Raw genomic sequence first — 15,667 nt, forward strand, 5'->3', positions numbered from 1 at the left:
GGAGGACACGCCATACCAGGTTCGACACTGTGCGGGGTCATCGTGAGCTAAAGGCCGTCGGGAAGCAGCAGACCAGGACAGGAAAGCCCCCGGTTCTCTCTCCTCCTAAAGGCAGAACATCAATCTACAAGGGCATTTCTCCCCCCCTCTCCCGGGAAGCTCAGACATTAATCCTCGGATGCAGGAGAATTTAGGTCCCCGCCAGGCTGCAGACGGCAGCGGGCAGCCACCCAGCGCCTGCCTAACTGGGCTGCACCCGCCAGCAGCTGCCCACGTGTTGGCCTTTCCATCATTCGCTGTCCCCTGAGCCTGCAGCTCCCTTCTCTTTGTCTTGTCACTTTTCTAAAAATTTATTGTTCTTTGTTGAAAATGCTACGTAAGCTGGCGTTTGAGGCCATCCCTGTGAGAATTACTTATTCCTCGGGTATCTTCCATCTGTAAATTAATGAGCTTGTTTGTTTTTCTCTTGTTAATCTGTCTTTTGTTACAGGGCCATAGCCAAGAACTTGCAAGGGCAGAGGGAAAAATCACACTTTCACGGTGGACAGCATCCATACCAAGGACGACTTCCCCCCCGAATCTGAGTAAGAATGATGTCCGTCTGACCTGTCATTCAGGGTCATAGAAGAGGTCCCAGCCAGGGTGATGCAGCAAGAAACACGCACAGGAGAGATACCTGCGCACGCGTGTAACTGGGAGGATTAGCACCGCACGCCCTCAGCAAGGACTAGGCACGCAGGAACCCTGACAGGCCTGGGGCACACAGAATTCAGGGGCTGCAGGTGGCACTGTACACGGCACGGTCACTTTGGAAGGTGGCTCGGAAGCGTCTGTTACAGTGAAGCCGGCCTCTGCCGCCCAGCAAGTCCACCGCAGTTAACTAATCAAGAGGAAAGAGCACATGTGTCAATCAAACGCGCATGGCAGCTTTATTCAAAACAGCTAAAAGCTGGAAGCAGCCCAATGTCCCCACGGCGGAAGGCACCAAGGGGCTGTGTTAGGGGCAGGCAAAGGAGCATGGTGGAGGCACGAAGAGTGACCCACGGCTGCAGACAGTGACACGGGTGAGTCTTCCACGCGCGGTTTTAGCAAGTGCAGCCATGCACGGTGATCTCTTGCAGGGCTCCATCCTCTCCTAGCACAGGAGCAGGCAGAGCCGGCCAGTGCTGACCAGCCGCATGGCCTGGGCAGGTGCATGAGGAGCGGCTGGACGGCGGAGGCCACGGGAGTACGTGGTCAGCTGTCCACGGGCAGCAAACAACAGCCCTGATTCCCTGCAGCTCGCTGGCTCCAGGGCAGCCACGAGACAGCGTTCTTCAGTGCTGCGTTGGGTGCTGGGTCCAGGCACAGGGTGAGCGAGCACCGCGGAGGCAGGGCCAGGGGACTGGGAGGAGAACATTCCAGGCGGAGGGCAGGGTGCGCAAAGCCGGGAGGGGTCGGGGGGGAGGAAGGCTGGCGCGGCGGTGGCCACGTGAGGCTTGGGGGGTCAGCACGGGCCTGCTCTGGGGTCCCTAGGGAGGAAGGAGTCAGGGGCAAGTGCGCATTTGAAGAATTGACTCCGCGGGGCGCTGAGCAGAAGTCCGGCAGGCAGCCCAGAGCGGGGCTGCGGCTGGGGACAGGGAAGGGTCCCAGGACTTGCCTCGGTTTCGCCCGGGAGCAGAGGGCGCAGGCTCCTGGGCTTTCCGCTGCGCGCTTTCGGGCCCCCCACCCCACTTTCCAGCGTCGCTCCCGAGCGCCCGGCTTCCTGCAGGAGCCCCAGGCTCCCGCAGCGCTGCGCGAACTTGCAGGTCCATTCGCTGCGTCCTCTCGTGGGTGGAGCGGGGCCGCCGCACCCCGCCCGCCAAGTTCTCCCGCGCCCAGGGACCCGAGCCAGGGGCGCCAGGAGTCGGCGGCGCTCGCACCGCGGGCGCGGAGAGCGGACAAGAACCCCCGCGCCTCGGGCACGGCTGGTGGACTGCGAAGTTCACCGGCCACTGCTCTGCACACTCCGACCCCTCCCTACCCGCGCGGGCCCGCTAAGCCAAGGATCCGGATCCGACCCTGCCGAGTTCTGCGCGGGGCGCAGCGAGACGGGTGCGGCCGGGCCGGCGCCTGCTCCCGGACGCGCCAGCGCGCGGCTTCGCACCAGGTAGGGGCGGCGCAGCAGACCCCGCGCCGGGCGCCGGTCAGCAGAGGGCTGTGCGGGGCGCACGGCGGGGCGGACGGGGAAGCCGGGCAGCGGAGAGCCCGCAGCGAGAGCCCGGGCGCCGGGGCGCAGCTTAGGGCCTTAGCCACGAGTGGTTTGCAGCTTCGGCCGCGGGCGGCGCCGGCCCCGGCTACCGGGCACCCGGGCCTTGCTCTAGTTTCCGTCGCGTCCCCGCTGGGTGCGTTCATCCGTGGCCTTCGGCCCGCTGGGAAGGAGCGGATTAACACCGCGCCCCCGCACGGCGGCCCACGTGGGGCTGCGGGGCTGGGCGCCGGCGCGGGGCGGGCAGGGCGAGGCTCCGCCCAGGGCGGGCCAGTCCGGCTGCTCCGGTCCCGCTGGCGGCTGGAACGCGCGCAGGAATCGGAAGAGACCTGGACGTCGGCTGTGCGCGCAGGGGACGCCCGCGCCTGCCCAGCCCGCCCGGGAGGAGGCCGCGGCGGCCGAGAGGTGCGTGTGCAGGCGAGCAGGGCGCATGGCGGGCAGCTGGGCGCTGTTCGGGTCCGCCCAGGTCCGCTCGGTGCCTGCGCCGCCAGCCTTGACCGGAGAGCCGCGGGTCCCGGTGCGCACTGGGCAGGCGCTTCCTGCCGCTCACCTGAGTCAGCAGATCTCAGCGGGCGCGCGGGGGCTCCGGGGCCCGGGGGTGCGGGGGCGAAGGGAGCAGAGTGCGGGCTCGCCTGCGCTCGCACCTGGCGGTCACACACCTGCCCGAGGAGCTGTGCTGAGCGCAGGGACGGGGGCGCGGGGCCGGCGCGGAGAATGAACGGTGGCCGTGGCCGTTTTAGAAGCGAAGCCCTCCTGGGTTAGGCGTTGCGGGGATTCCAGCGGGGACGGGCCCCTGGCTTGGTCCCTGGTCCGTGGGACTGACGTTCCTGTCCCCGTCGGGGGCGCTGAGTGGGTGGGCAGGAGCCCCAGGGCCGGCCCCGCAGCTCCTGCGAGACACAGTCGGGCGCCAGCGGAGCGGCTCGCCTGAAGCAGGTCAGGTTTTGTGTTTTTCACTTAAAAAAAAAAGTGTTTTTGCTGAATCCCAGGGCCGTGCAGGCTTGAAGCCGCTCTTCACAGAGCCCGGGGAGAGGTTTTCAGAGCAGGTGAACTTCTGCCTTCCTGCCCAGGGCCCTGACCCTCTGGTCCAGTCCCAGCCCAGTCCCCAAGAGAACTTGGCCTGTGGTCTCTAGACCGGTGGAGCAGAGGGCGCGGCAGCAGTGGCCGCCTGTCTGCTTCAGGGGGACGTCCAGTCCCCGGAGTGGCTCCTCCCTGGCACAGCTCTGCGGGGTGGCGACTGCGGAGAACCTCAGGAGCTCTGGGGCTGCACCTGCCTGCAGAGCTGTGCCTTAGGGTGAGGCCGACACCGCATCCAGGTGCGACACAGGCAGCTGGCCCACCGCAGGTGCAGGTGCAGGGGCTGCTTCCTGGGGAGCGCACACAGACTGGGGGCTTGGCACCTCCTGAGCCTCTTGGAGCTCTGGTCTCCTGGTCTCTGCAGTGGACCGTAGGACCGTGTGTTCACTGGGAAACGATGCTGGAAGTGTGAGGCTTGGCACCAAGTAGGTGTGCTAGGGAAATGGCCGTGCAGGACACGGAGCTCCCGCTGGCCTTGGGCGTTGCTCTGGGTTTGGGGAATGCAGCATGGAACACACTGGAGCCGCTGCCTCCCAGGAGCCCAAGTGAATGTGTGGGAGTATAAACTAGGAGGAGAGGAAGTGGATCCATCGCCAGTTAGCGCAAGAGGCATCCTCCTGGAGGAACTGGGGGCCGGGTGAGAGGACGGGGTGCTGGGGGTGGGCGGGGCCTGCTGTGTGCCGCAGCCTGGTCAGGGAAGGCTTTGCTGTGAGTGACATCCGAGCAGACCTGTGGGGAGGAAGCCCTGGGCAGGGTGACCACACCTGCGGACACCGAGGCTGGTGGCAGGGTGTGCATAAGAGGACCGGAAAGGAGGCTGGGACTGTGGCTGGCACTGCGGGGTACAGCTGGGTGCTGTGGAACCCTGCCACGAGGGGATGGTTGGGGGATGTGCCTTTCCTTAGAGTGGTGCAGCTTGGATGCCCCCTGGACAGAGCTCACCACTGCAGCCCAGAGTAAGGCACCCCCAGAGTCGGTGGCTTGAGTTGGCCGTTACCCTCGTGAGTCTGGGGCCTGGCTGCCTTCCGTGGCCTCAGTGGGGATGCGTGGGCTCTGCCCATGTGATTAAAGAGCTCGGGGCAGAGAGGGAGGGTGGGAGGGCCTGGCTGAGCAGGGGCAGCCGAGGGGTGGGGATTTGATGTCTGGTGGTCAGGGTGGTGGAAGGAAGTGAGGGGGACCCACGTGGGCATGTGGGGAGCAGCGTCCCAGGCAGCTAGAACAAGTGTCGAGGCCCCCAGGCTGCAGGGTCCTGGCGCTCCCAGGAGCAGCTGAGTGAGGTGCGGTGAGCGTGGGAGCAGAGGGAGCTCGGGGAGCCGGGACTGCAGCGTTCGATGAGGTCACAGGGGCCCTGGGGGGCTTCCGGCTTCGCTGTGAGCGAGTGGGGAGGCCTTGGGAGGGTCCTGAGCTCGGATGGCGCCATCTGCTTTCTGGTTTACAACGCGGGCTGGAGCTTTAGCGCTTGGACAGGCCCTTGGGGCTCCAGGGGTGTCAGGCAGGGATCAGCGGGAGGATGCCCCACAGTGGGCTGGGAGAGGGACCATGGTGGCTGAGCCGGGGGTGTGGGGCTGAGATGGGGCGGGGGGCCGTGCCTTGGGAGTGTCTGGATGCAGCAGCCCTTAGCGAGCAGCAGGAAGACAGGCTCACCGGGGTGAGGGTGGCGGGCAGGTCTGGTGGCTGCACGCGAGAGCCCAAGGGTCAGGGAGGAGATGTGAATCCTGGGAGGCTAGCACGGCGTTTCCAAGGCTACCGCAGCCGTGTATGCAATTCAAAGGTAACTTTATTTTAGTGCAGAAAAAGCTTAAATCCATGCATGTAAGGAGTTCTCAAAAAAGTTCATGGAAGTGCACTTCATGAAAGAACTATGCATGCATTTCAAAACTATTTTGTGCCCAAATAAACTTATCTCTTGATTCCATCTTCCATGAGCTTGAAAAACAGATTGATTTATTTATTTGAGAGGCAGAGTTATATAGAGAGAGGTCTTCTATCAGCTGGTTTACTCCCCAAACGGCCACAACAGATGAAGCTGGACCAGGCTGAAGCCGGGAGCTTGGAACGCCATCTGCGTGTTCTGTGTGGATTGCAGGGGCCCAAGCACTTGGGCCATCCTCTGCGGCTTTCCCAGGCTCGTCAGCAGGGAGCTGGATGGGAACTGGAGCAGCTGGGACTTGAACTGGCATCCGTTCGTAATGCTGGCATCACAGGCGGTGGCTTTACCCTCTGGGCCACAGCACCGGCCCCTCTGTGGGCTTTTTGAAGTTCTCTTCTACTCATCCCGTCAGCAAGCCAGGTCCCTGCTGCACCACAGTGCCCAGTACTGCCTGGCCCAGTGTGAGGGCGCTTCAGAGTTTGTGGAAATTGAATTAAAGGATAAGTTTATTTTGGTGCAACAAAACTTTGAAATTATGCATAAAAAATCTTCAAAAATTCCCAGAAGGGACCAGCGCTGTAGCTTAGTGGGTAAAGCCACCGCCTGCCGTGCTGGCATCTCATATGGGTGCCGGTTTGAGTCCCAGCTGCTCTACTTCTGATCCAGCTCTCTGCTACAGCCTGGGAAAGCAGTAGAAGATGGCTCAAGTCCTTGGGCCCCTGCACCCACGTGGGAGACCTGGAAGAAGCCCCTGGCTCCTGGCTTTGGATCGACCCAGATCTGGCCATTGTAACCATTTGGGGAATGAACCAATGGATGGAAGATCTCTCTCTCTGCCTCCTCTCTCTGTGTAACTGACTTTCAAAGAAAGAAAGAAATCTTTTTTAAAAACATTCACAGAAATGTGCATTGTGAAAAAACTTAGCATTGATTGCATTTTTGTACCAAAGTAAGCTTTTTTTTTAAGATTTATTTTATTTATGTGAAAGGCAGAATAAAGAGAGAAATCTTCTGTCCACTAGTTCACTCCCAAAATGGCTGCAATGGTGAGGGCTGGGCAGACTGAAGCCAGGAGCTTCTTCTGGGTCTCCATGTGGGTGCATGTTGCTCCCCCTCTTCGTGGAGGAACGACACAGGACTCTGCGCTGTTCTTTCGTCTGCTCGGCCCTCCCCGGGTTTGCTGCTGGTTCTTCCTGGGTTGGCTACTATCCCTTCCACCTCCGTGGAAGGGCAGTTCCCCCTGGCCGCTTTCCCCACTTCCGCAGGGGAGCGGCACACCGCCGGCCGGTTCTCTCGGGGGCTGCACGGGTTCCCTTAGATGTTCCCCATAGATGTTCCTGGTGCATGCCGTCTCTCTCCTCCTTTATAGTCCTCCTCCGCCAATCCTAACTCGGCTGCCCACACGCCAAGTACGCTGCTCTCCAATCAGGATCAAGTCCTACAGTTAATTGGTTGAACTGGAGGCAGCTGTGCGGAAGCTGTTTACTTCTCTCCCAGCGCCATATTGTGGGAGAGCAGATGCATAGAATAAGTCTTAATTCCAGTAACAGTCTAGTCCGGGCTGCTCCCCACAGGTGCAGGGCCCCAAGCACTTGGGCCATTCTCTGCTGCGTTCCCAGGCCATTAGCAAGGAGCCGGATTGAAAGTGGAGCAGCTGGGACTCAAACTGGAGCCCATATGGGATGCCGGCACTGCAGGCGGTGGCTTAGCCCACTGCTCCACGGCGCCGGCTCCAGCAATAAGCTTGCCTTTTGATCGCCTCTCTCTGAAGTGCCATGCATGTGTTCAGTGAAGACGCAGTGCGCCAGCGAAGGGAAGGTTTGCCGACCAGAGGTGACTGGCGGCTCCTGCTTGGCCGGATCCTGAAGTGCGGCTCTGGGAAGGCGTTTCCTCTCCTTCCAGGGTCTCGTGGGAGCCCACTCTGGACCCAAACCAGACTTTCATGCTGCTTATGGCTTACAGAAAGCAGCGTGTGCTCACAGGGAAGAGAGAGGAGCGAGTGGAAACCAAAAGTAGCCCCTGCTTTCCCAGGAGGAGAGACGCTCCGGGCTGGTGGTCTCGGGTTATTCTGGTGCCGCCGCAGCAGCGAGGAAGGGCCCAGACCGGGGGGCGCGTGCATTTCAGTCTGGCTCTCGGGTGGGCAGCTTCCCGAGAGCCCATGGGCAGCGCCTCTGTGACGGCTGTTGTTGAGGGAGGCAGAGGAGACGCAGGGCACTCGATGGCTTCGTTCGCAGGCCGTGGTGCTGTGTGTTTTCTTGCCGTGGTGTGGCTGAGCCGGGGTGGGAGTTTTGTTTGCAGTGATGCTGAGGGGGTGTGACACAGGGAAGTCAGCCCTGCAGGTGGGAGTGGGGAGAGGGAGGAGGGGAGGGGCGGGAGCAGGGGAGGGGTTTGCTGCGTTTCGAGTGAGTTCCTCAGGGCCCTGTGTTGGACCTGGGTCCCTGTGTGTGGTGTTGGGCCGGTGGGACCTGTAAGAGGTGGGTCCTGGTGAGGGTGTGGTTAGGTCGTGGGACCCTCCTTGGGAGGCCCTAAGGCTGGACTCATGGCGTGCGGTAGTGAGAGTGGATTGCTACAGAGTGAGACCACCCCGACGCTCGGTCCCTTGTGCTTCCCTGCCATTCTGTGACACAGGCAGGGGGCCTCGCCAGAGACCACACAGCTGGAGCTGCTGAAGCGTGGGCGTCGGCCTCTCCAGCCGCTGGCTTTGTCCTTCATTAGGTGCCAGCCTCAGCTGTTTCGTTACAGCAGCAGCAGGTGGGCCAGCACGAAGCCCAGGAGGTCCCTGGGGTGGGGTTGCAGGGCGCCCTGCATGTCTCTGTGGTGTCCCAAGCCTGACCAGTGGGAATGGATGGAGCCCTGGGCTGTGCAGCCAGATGGGACTGGGTTGGGACTCAGTCCTTGCTACTCCAGCTCTGTGAACTGGACCGAGTGATCTAAATTCTCTGAACCTTGGTTTCCTCTGTTAGAAAATTATAGTGGTGGTGGCGATGGTGATGGTGGGAAAAATGGTGGCGGCAGACGTAATCATGCTGGTGATGACGGTGATGAAGGTGATGGTGATGGTGTTATTGCTGCTGGTGGTGGTGGTGATGGTATTGATGGTGGTGTTGGTGATGATGGTGATGATGGTGATGATGATGGTAGTGGTGATGATGGTGGTGATGGTATTGATGGTGATCATGGTGATGATGGTGGTGTTGGTGATGATGGTGGTGATGGTATTGATGGTGGTGATAGTGGTGATGATGGTGATGATGATGGTGATGGTGACACTAAAAATCTCAAGTGCTCTGCATTCCCCTCATGGTCGTGGGCTTGGACATGTGTTGGTCTAAGTTTGTTAGAGGGTCTCTGTACCAGCTGAAGGACTTAAAGATCCTGATGGAGAGAGATTTGGGCACCTGTCACTCAGTGTTGGCAGTGCTACTTAGAAGATTATTCGCATGGGCCCACGATGTTCAGAATGAGGCAGGGGTGATAACGAGCCTTACGGGTTGAGAGCTCCGGGGACCTCCGGGGGAACCTGGCTTCCACCCTCTGCCGTACGCCAGCCTCTTGAGATGGGGTCTGCGAAGCCCCATGGTTTGCTGGCATTCCGAGGTGACACTGGAGTCCCGTGGAAGCTGGACGTGCACCCAGAACCTGCTCACAGACACCTCTGGCCTGCTCCCGCGTGGTCCACGGCCGCCTGGTGGGAGTTTGCTGCTCTGGGTCATGGACCACACACTTAGTTTCCCTCTCGCCTGCAGACACCAGCGCCCTCGCTGCCCTATAAAGACCCACAGCTGGCTCACTGCACCAAAGCCCGGGGTCCCATCAGGCCTGGTGCCTATGGAACGACGGCTCCACCCACCTCCTGGTCCCACCTGCCTTTAGAGCTCGTGGGGGCGGAGCAGAAAGCAGGATAGTTTTATTTTCCCAAAAACACTTGCAAATGCTCCCCTGCCTGGCGATGGTTTAACCTCAGAACTGAGCTTCCTTCCGCGTCCATTTTACAGATGGGAACTTGAGGTCCACAGACAAAAGTGCCCTCGGGTAGTGGATGCACAGCCAGCTCTGTAAAGATGCAGGAGGAGGTCATTTGGCCAGACGCCCGGCGTCACAGGTGTCTGGGTTTGGAGGCTGATGGCTGAAGCTGGGAGCTGAGTGTTCTCAGTGCGTGCCGTGTCAGCCCCGGGTGCTGATGTGTTGGCCGGAGTTCTCGGCTCTCAGGGCACACCTGGCAGGGGTAGGTGAGCCTCGCTGTCCCGTCTTCCCATGACGGAAAGCAGCCGAGGGACGCACTGCTGAAGATTAGGGATAGGCTGTGTCTCCGGCTAGGGGTGCTGTCCACTGTCCCTCCTGGGCAGGCAGCTTCCTTTTCTCGCCTGGCTAGAGTCCAAGACAGTGGGGCTGCTTTGCTGAGCTGGGGCGTCTCTGTTGCGGGGCCAAAGGGGTCTCAGAAAATGGGAATCCAGACCCCCTGCTGGGCAAAGGCGGGCGTGGGGTTCGGGGAAGGAAGCAGCTCCTTTCAGTTACCCTGGCTGCGAGAGCACAGGAAAGCAGGGCCTGGGCCCCCCTTGGCTCTGCACAGATGTCTCCCCCAAGGGGGAGCCGGGGAAGCCCCTGGCAGCTGCCTCTGACGACTTTCTCCCTGGGATTCTCCCCGGCTTGGCTCCAGGAGCCAGGCCCCGGAGGGTGGCTCCCGTGCCTGCACCTGCTGCTCTCCTCCATGCACACAACGTGACCGTGGCCGCTCGCCTGATCCGGGTGCAGCAGATGGCGCCGGGCATGGAGCCCAGTGAGCCTGCGCAGGGCTCTGCGGGAGAGGAGCAGGCACTGAGCGGTGGCCTGGACCAGGCTTGCAGCCTGGGGCTGGAAGGTCAGGGCAAGGTCAGGTACTCCACCCCACCACGCAGGGCCTTGGGTTGGATGCAGCCACTGCTGCTTTGTTTAAAGTGGCGCATAGCCGTAAGATAGATGTGAGGAAGGGGAAGCCGCTGGCAGGCACTGGCATCTTGGCTGTATTAGAGCCACGGCACACAGAGAGTTTAGAAAAAGTGCGAGGCCGTCGCCGCGGCTCAATAGGCTAATCCTCCACCTACAGCGCCAGCACCCCGGGTTCTAGTCCCGGTCAGGGTGCCGGATTCTGTCCCGGTTGCTCTTCTTCCAGGCCAGCTTTCTGCTATGGCCCGGGAGTGCAGTGGAGGATGGCCCAAGTGCTTGGGCCCTGTACCCCATGGGAGACCAGGAGAAGCACCTGGCTCCTGGCTTCGGATCAGTGCGATGCACCGGCCGCAGTGCGCCGGCCGTAGCGCCCATTGGAGGGTGAACCAACGGCAAAGGAAGACCTTTCTCTCTGTCTCTCTCTCTCACTGTCCACTCTGCCTGCCAAAAAATAAAATAATAAAAAAAAAGAAAAGGTGTGCATACCTATAGCCCCTCCCCCCATGTAAACATTGTCAATTGCTTTCTTTTGAAGAAAGATTTATGTATTGGAAAGGCAGAGTTACAGAGAACAAGAGACACATACAGAGAGGTGTCTTCCAGCCGATGGCTCACTCTCCAAATGGCGGCAACAGCCAGAGCTGGCCCGATCTGAAGCCGGGAGCGTCTTCCTGGTCTCCCAGGTGGCTGCAGAGGCCCACGCAGGTGGGTCGTGGTCTGCTGCTGTCCCAGGTGCCTTAGCAGGAGCTGGGTTGGAAGGCTGCTCCCACCTGGGATGGCGGCACTGCAGGCTGTGTCTGTCCTGGGAGGGACAGTGCCGGCCCTTGTCACTTTCAGCTCGGTGCTTCCAGGCCCTGTAGCCTCAGCAAGGGTGCGGCGTCCCCGTCTTAGCTTCCTCCTCTCTAAGCTGGTCACAGTAGGACCCATCTTAGGGTTGTCCAGGGACTTTGGAGGGGACAATGGTTGTCAAGTGCGTGGGAGGGCACGAGGCACACAGTAGGTGCCTCCACTGGGCTGAACGCCCCTGAGATGGACCAAGTGCGTCTGGTCCACCCCGCAGCACCAGCGTCTAGGTGGGCGCAGAGTGGGTGTGGGATTTGCACCACGCTCACTGAATCCCCAGGAAGCCCGTGTGTCCAGAGCGCCGGGGAACCGGGACGGGCGGCAGAGGCGCGTGGAGAAGGCGCAGCAGCCGTCCCTCCCCGCCTCGGGGCTGGAGGCCCAGCCAGCCCAGCCACAGAGAAGCAGAGTCTGCCCAGGCGGCGGGGCGGGGGCGGCCTGTGTCTGTGCGCATGCTCCGCACGGCGCTATATTTGGACGACGACTCTATCTGAGGTTAATCCTCTTTGTGCTGTCCAAGGGATTACCCATCTTAAACTCCGGCCCTGCTGGCCCTGCTGAGGTGTGCTCCGCCATGCTGGGGTCCAGGGAGCCCAGGGGCTGTTCTGTGGGCCGCCCCACGCAGGCGCGCCTAACCCGAGCAGAGGAGACAGAGGCCTGAGAGCAGGTGGAGACTCGGCCGTCTCCAGGGAGGAGCAGGCAGGGGCCCGGCTGCAAGAGCAGAGGCGGCGTCAGGAGTGCCTGCTCCCTTCTGTGCACCTCTGCCGCGGGTGTTCTCTCATGGGTCCAGCCAGCCCCCCGCTGGGGCTACTGGGAGAGGTTGTGGGGAACATTCTGGAGGTCCCAGCGTCAGACCCGTGTGCCACCTGCTGTGTGTGCCCAGCTTGAGATGAGAGGCGCTCCCTGGCCAGTGGGGTCTCACAGCCGCCCCGATGGCCACCATGACCGCCTGGCGTTCCTCTAACGAGAATGGAGGAGTTGGCACTGGAAGGAGTGCCGGTGACCGGGCGCTGGAGGTTCCTGTGCCGGGACCTAGGGTGGTGGTGTCAGAGGCCCCAGCAGCCTGGTGCTTCTCCCCTCTCCCTAAGGGCCCAAGCGTCCTTTCTAAGGGTTCAATTATACACAATTCAAAGGTGAGCGTTTCCCCATAAGTCCGTCCACTGGCATCTTTGTCCAGCAGGCGTGTGGTGGCTGCCATTGCGCCGGGCGCGGGGCTGGCAGGTGTAGCCTCCGTGAGGAAGCTGTTTCACACGTGAGCAGGGCACATGGTTGTGCACAGATGCTGAGTTACCCACGGGCACAACGCAGGATTTACAGAGTCCCGTTGTTCAGAGTGGCAGGCCCAGCTGCTGCTGGCCCAGGGCAGGGTCGCACGTGGGTCGAGCAGCGAGAGTTCTGCAGAGCAACGTGACTGCCTTCTCCCTGTGCGTGGAGCGTCCTGGAAGCTGATGGGTAGGACCCCATCTCGGGGCCACACTGCCTGCTGTCCGCCCTGGAGCCGGGAGGGAGTAGGGGGCCGTCCCTCAGGCTGTCCACCCTGGAGCTGGGAGGGAGTAGGGGGCCGTCCCTCAGGCTGTCCACCCTGGAGCCGGGAGGGAGTAGGGGGCCGTCCCTCAGGCTGTCCACCCTGGAGCCGGGAGGGAGTAGGGGGCCGTCCCTCAGGCTGTCCACCCTGGAGCTGGGAGGGAGTAGGGGGCCGTCCCTCGGGCTGTCCACCCTGGAGCTGGGAGGGAGTAGGGGGCCGTCCCTCAGGCTGTCCACCCTGGAGCTGGGAGGGAGTGGGCGCGGCCGACCCTCGGGCTGCTTCTGCCCGCAGGCCCTGAGTGCCCACGGGCGCTGCCCTGGCGCTGGGGGTGTGTGCTGCCCGGGGAACCCTGGGCCGTGCCGCTGTTTGAGTACTGGGCGCACGTTGCTGTGCTGTTACCGAATTATTTACCTAATCCCGGCAGCTGGTGGTTGTGCGATGATTGTTCCAGAGAAAAAGCCTGGAGCTATTTGCTCAGAGGGGCTAAAAATAGGTGGGTGAGGTGAGCCGCCCTGCGGGAGTGGTGAAGCCCGCTTCCCGGTGTGGTGTCAGGAGTGTTCCTGGGAGACCCTCCCTGCCTCGGAGTTCAGAGAAGGAGCCTGTGTTGGTGGGGGAGGGGAGGCGGACGTCTGTCTCATCCCCTCTGCAGCCACAGCCTGGCCTTAGCCCTGGGCCCTGCTCAGGCTCACACCACAGGGAGCTCCTGGCACCCCCGGTGGCTTTAACACTGGGATGCCAGCGTGGCAGGCGGTAGCTTAACCTGCTGCGCCACAGCCCCGGTCCCAAAAACCTTATTTTTTTAAATGAGTCATGAGTAACTGGAGTATCTTTTGACTTTCCAGCTCCGCTTCCTGGGTCCGGGTAAGCACAGGGCAGGAAGGGTTGTAGATTCTTGGCAGGCTGCTTGCAGTGAGAGGCCTTTTGCTGCCCCTGAGGTCCCTGGGAGGCCCTCTGAGATGGGGATGTTGTCCCTCCTGGGGTGATTGCTGACCCCTGGTGCTGGCCGTGGTGGTGACAGGGCAGGACAGCTCCCTGGGGCCCAGCACGTGGAGTGTGGTGCACAGGAGGTCGGGGTTGGGCCACCGTGCCGCAGGGAAGGGTGGGGTGGCACCGTGCCCTCGCTTGTGTGGAGGGTTTGGGAAGACGCAGGAGGCTGCCCACGTGGCGGCCGCAGAGCAGGAGGGAGCAGTGGGGACAGCTGGAGGCTCTGCAGTGGGGCCCAGCTGTCCCCATCTCAGGGTGTCCTCAGCACCAAAGGGGGCCGAGGTGAGCTGGCCGCTATCCCAGGAAAGCTGCGGGCACAGAAGCCCGCGCCCCAGGGGGCCTCGTCCACTCTGATGCGTGCCAGGGGGGGAGTCTCCCTGTCCTTGTCACGATGGTTGTCGCTGTCCTTACTGTTTTGCTCCTGTTCAACTGTGAAGGAACGACTACCCCACCTCCTTCCTCCACGTCTGGCTCCTCTTCACAGCTCCCTCCTCGCCCCCCTCGGCTCTGCCTGGAACCGTCCACTGCTTCACACACAGGCTGATGAGCCGGGCGTGGGCGTGGGCGTGGGCGCACTGGCTGATCCGCCTGGGGCTCCCACTTTTACTCCTAATCCTCAGCTTCTGCCTGGGCTGCGGCAGATGGAGCCCTCTGCAGGGGGCCTGCCGGGCTGCTGTTCTTTGTAGAACAGGGCGGTGTCCGAAAGCCACGGTGAAAACCTGGCAGGGAGCGGGCAGGAGCGGGCAGGAGCGGGCCTCCCCGATGTGACAGTCCGTGCACTTTCAAGGAGAGCGTAGGTGGCTGACGTGGCGGGAGACGGAAGCTGAGACGTCCCCAGGGTCCCTGGAACGCGGGGACACAGCTGTGGGGAGCAGCTCTCTCTTCCCAGGCTGCATCGGGGCCGCCGCTCCCTTGCCTGCATGTAGCTAGTGGACACCGCAGTCCGGCTCAGAACGGGGCTGGACCCAAGCTTGCGTTTGCAAGATCCACCATCACCCAGGTGTGGACCTGGAACAAGGGACCAGGCGTCTTCCTCCCGTCTCTTGTGCTGGGCAATTTTGTTTCTGACGGACAAAGCCATGCTTGCCGTGGAATGAGACGTGGACAGCAGGAAGGCGTCCACTGCCGCCGCCGGCCTGCTTTCCCGCAAGCCTGCTCCTACCTGCGGCAGTGCCGTGTGCGAGGCCAGCCCTGCCTCCGCGCGTCCTGGCTTGCGCTGCGTGCTACCAGGAACAGGGAAGTCAAAGGTGGTCAGGCGGCTGGGCCGGTGATTTTGCTTTTTATTATTTGTCTTAGGAGACGCAGCGCCTGTGCTGATTGGCTGGTGGGGGTGCCCTCTGCCCAGCCTGGTCTCCCTGTCCTTTCCGTTTTAAATCGAGGGTCCAGGGTTTCCCCGTTTGTCAACAAGAGTGCTGTGTGTGCCGAGGATACTAAATCAGTGGTTCTCACAATTGTGGAAAACCGTCTTCTCCATCTATTTTTGATTTTGTATTTCTAGGCTTTGCTTGTTAGCCATATAAAAAACCTAGCTTTTTTTTTATGTATTCATGTTGCACATGTTTTCTGTTGAAATCGCTTCCTTTTCAATCCTTAGAAAGTCCATTCTTACCCTAAAATCAGAGAGCCATCACTGGTAAATTTTGACTGATTTTGTTATTTTAACTATTCTTTTTAAAAGATTTATTATTTATTTGAAAGGCAGAAAGAGAGAGAGAAAGGAATCTTTATTCTGCCGGCTCTCTCTTCACACGGCCACAGTGGCTGGAGCTGGGCTGATCAGGAGCCAGGAGCCTCTCCGGGTCTCCCTGTGGGTGCAGGGCCAGGACCTGGGCATCTTCTGCTGCTGTCCCAGACCATTTGCCTCATTGACAGGGAGCTGGATGGGAAGTGGAGCAGCCGGGACTTGAACCACTGCCCATAGGGGATGCCGGCGCCACAGGCGGTGGTTTTACCTGCTACGCCACAGTGACGGCCTCAGCTTTATTTTTTTGAAGTTACTTATTTATTTGAAACAGTGATAGAGGGAAAACCAGAGAGCTCTCCCATCCTCTGGTTCACTCCTCAAACGACGGCAGCCGCGGGGGCTGGGTTTCAGGAGCTTCCTCTGGGTCTCACGTGGGTGCGGGCCCCAAGCTCTTGGGCCGTCTGCTGCTGCTTCCTCAGACGCAGTAGCAGGGAGCTGGATGGGAAGTGGAGTAGCTGGGGTTCAAACCCGTGGGCGTAG

At 61.2% G+C, this 15,667-nt stretch overlaps 1 protein-coding gene across 5 annotated transcripts in view; it reads left to right on the forward strand.

Annotated features, from left to right (window-relative positions):
* The first annotated feature begins 263 nt into the window (after positions 1-263).
* The window catches only part of SV2B (synaptic vesicle glycoprotein 2B), a 125,185-nt gene continuing 109,781 nt past the window's right edge, over positions 264-15,667 (forward strand). Inside the window, exons 1-2 of one of the 5 annotated variants that reach the window (XM_070053307.1) lie at positions 264-402; positions 491-1,064. The gene's annotated coding sequence lies outside the window, so the exon portion shown is untranslated. Of the gene's footprint in view, positions 403-490; positions 1,065-1,529; positions 2,129-2,468; positions 2,633-2,928; positions 3,161-12,248; positions 12,387-15,667 lie in introns of those variants that run through there. The other 4 variants (XM_051835197.2, XM_051835196.2, XM_070053309.1 and 1 more) reach the window with 4 other exon arrangements.

Source organism: Oryctolagus cuniculus, chromosome 12 (assembly GCF_964237555.1).
Source record: "Oryctolagus cuniculus chromosome 12, mOryCun1.1, whole genome shotgun sequence".
In the NCBI taxonomy this organism is placed as follows: domain Eukaryota; kingdom Metazoa; phylum Chordata; class Mammalia; order Lagomorpha; family Leporidae; genus Oryctolagus; species Oryctolagus cuniculus.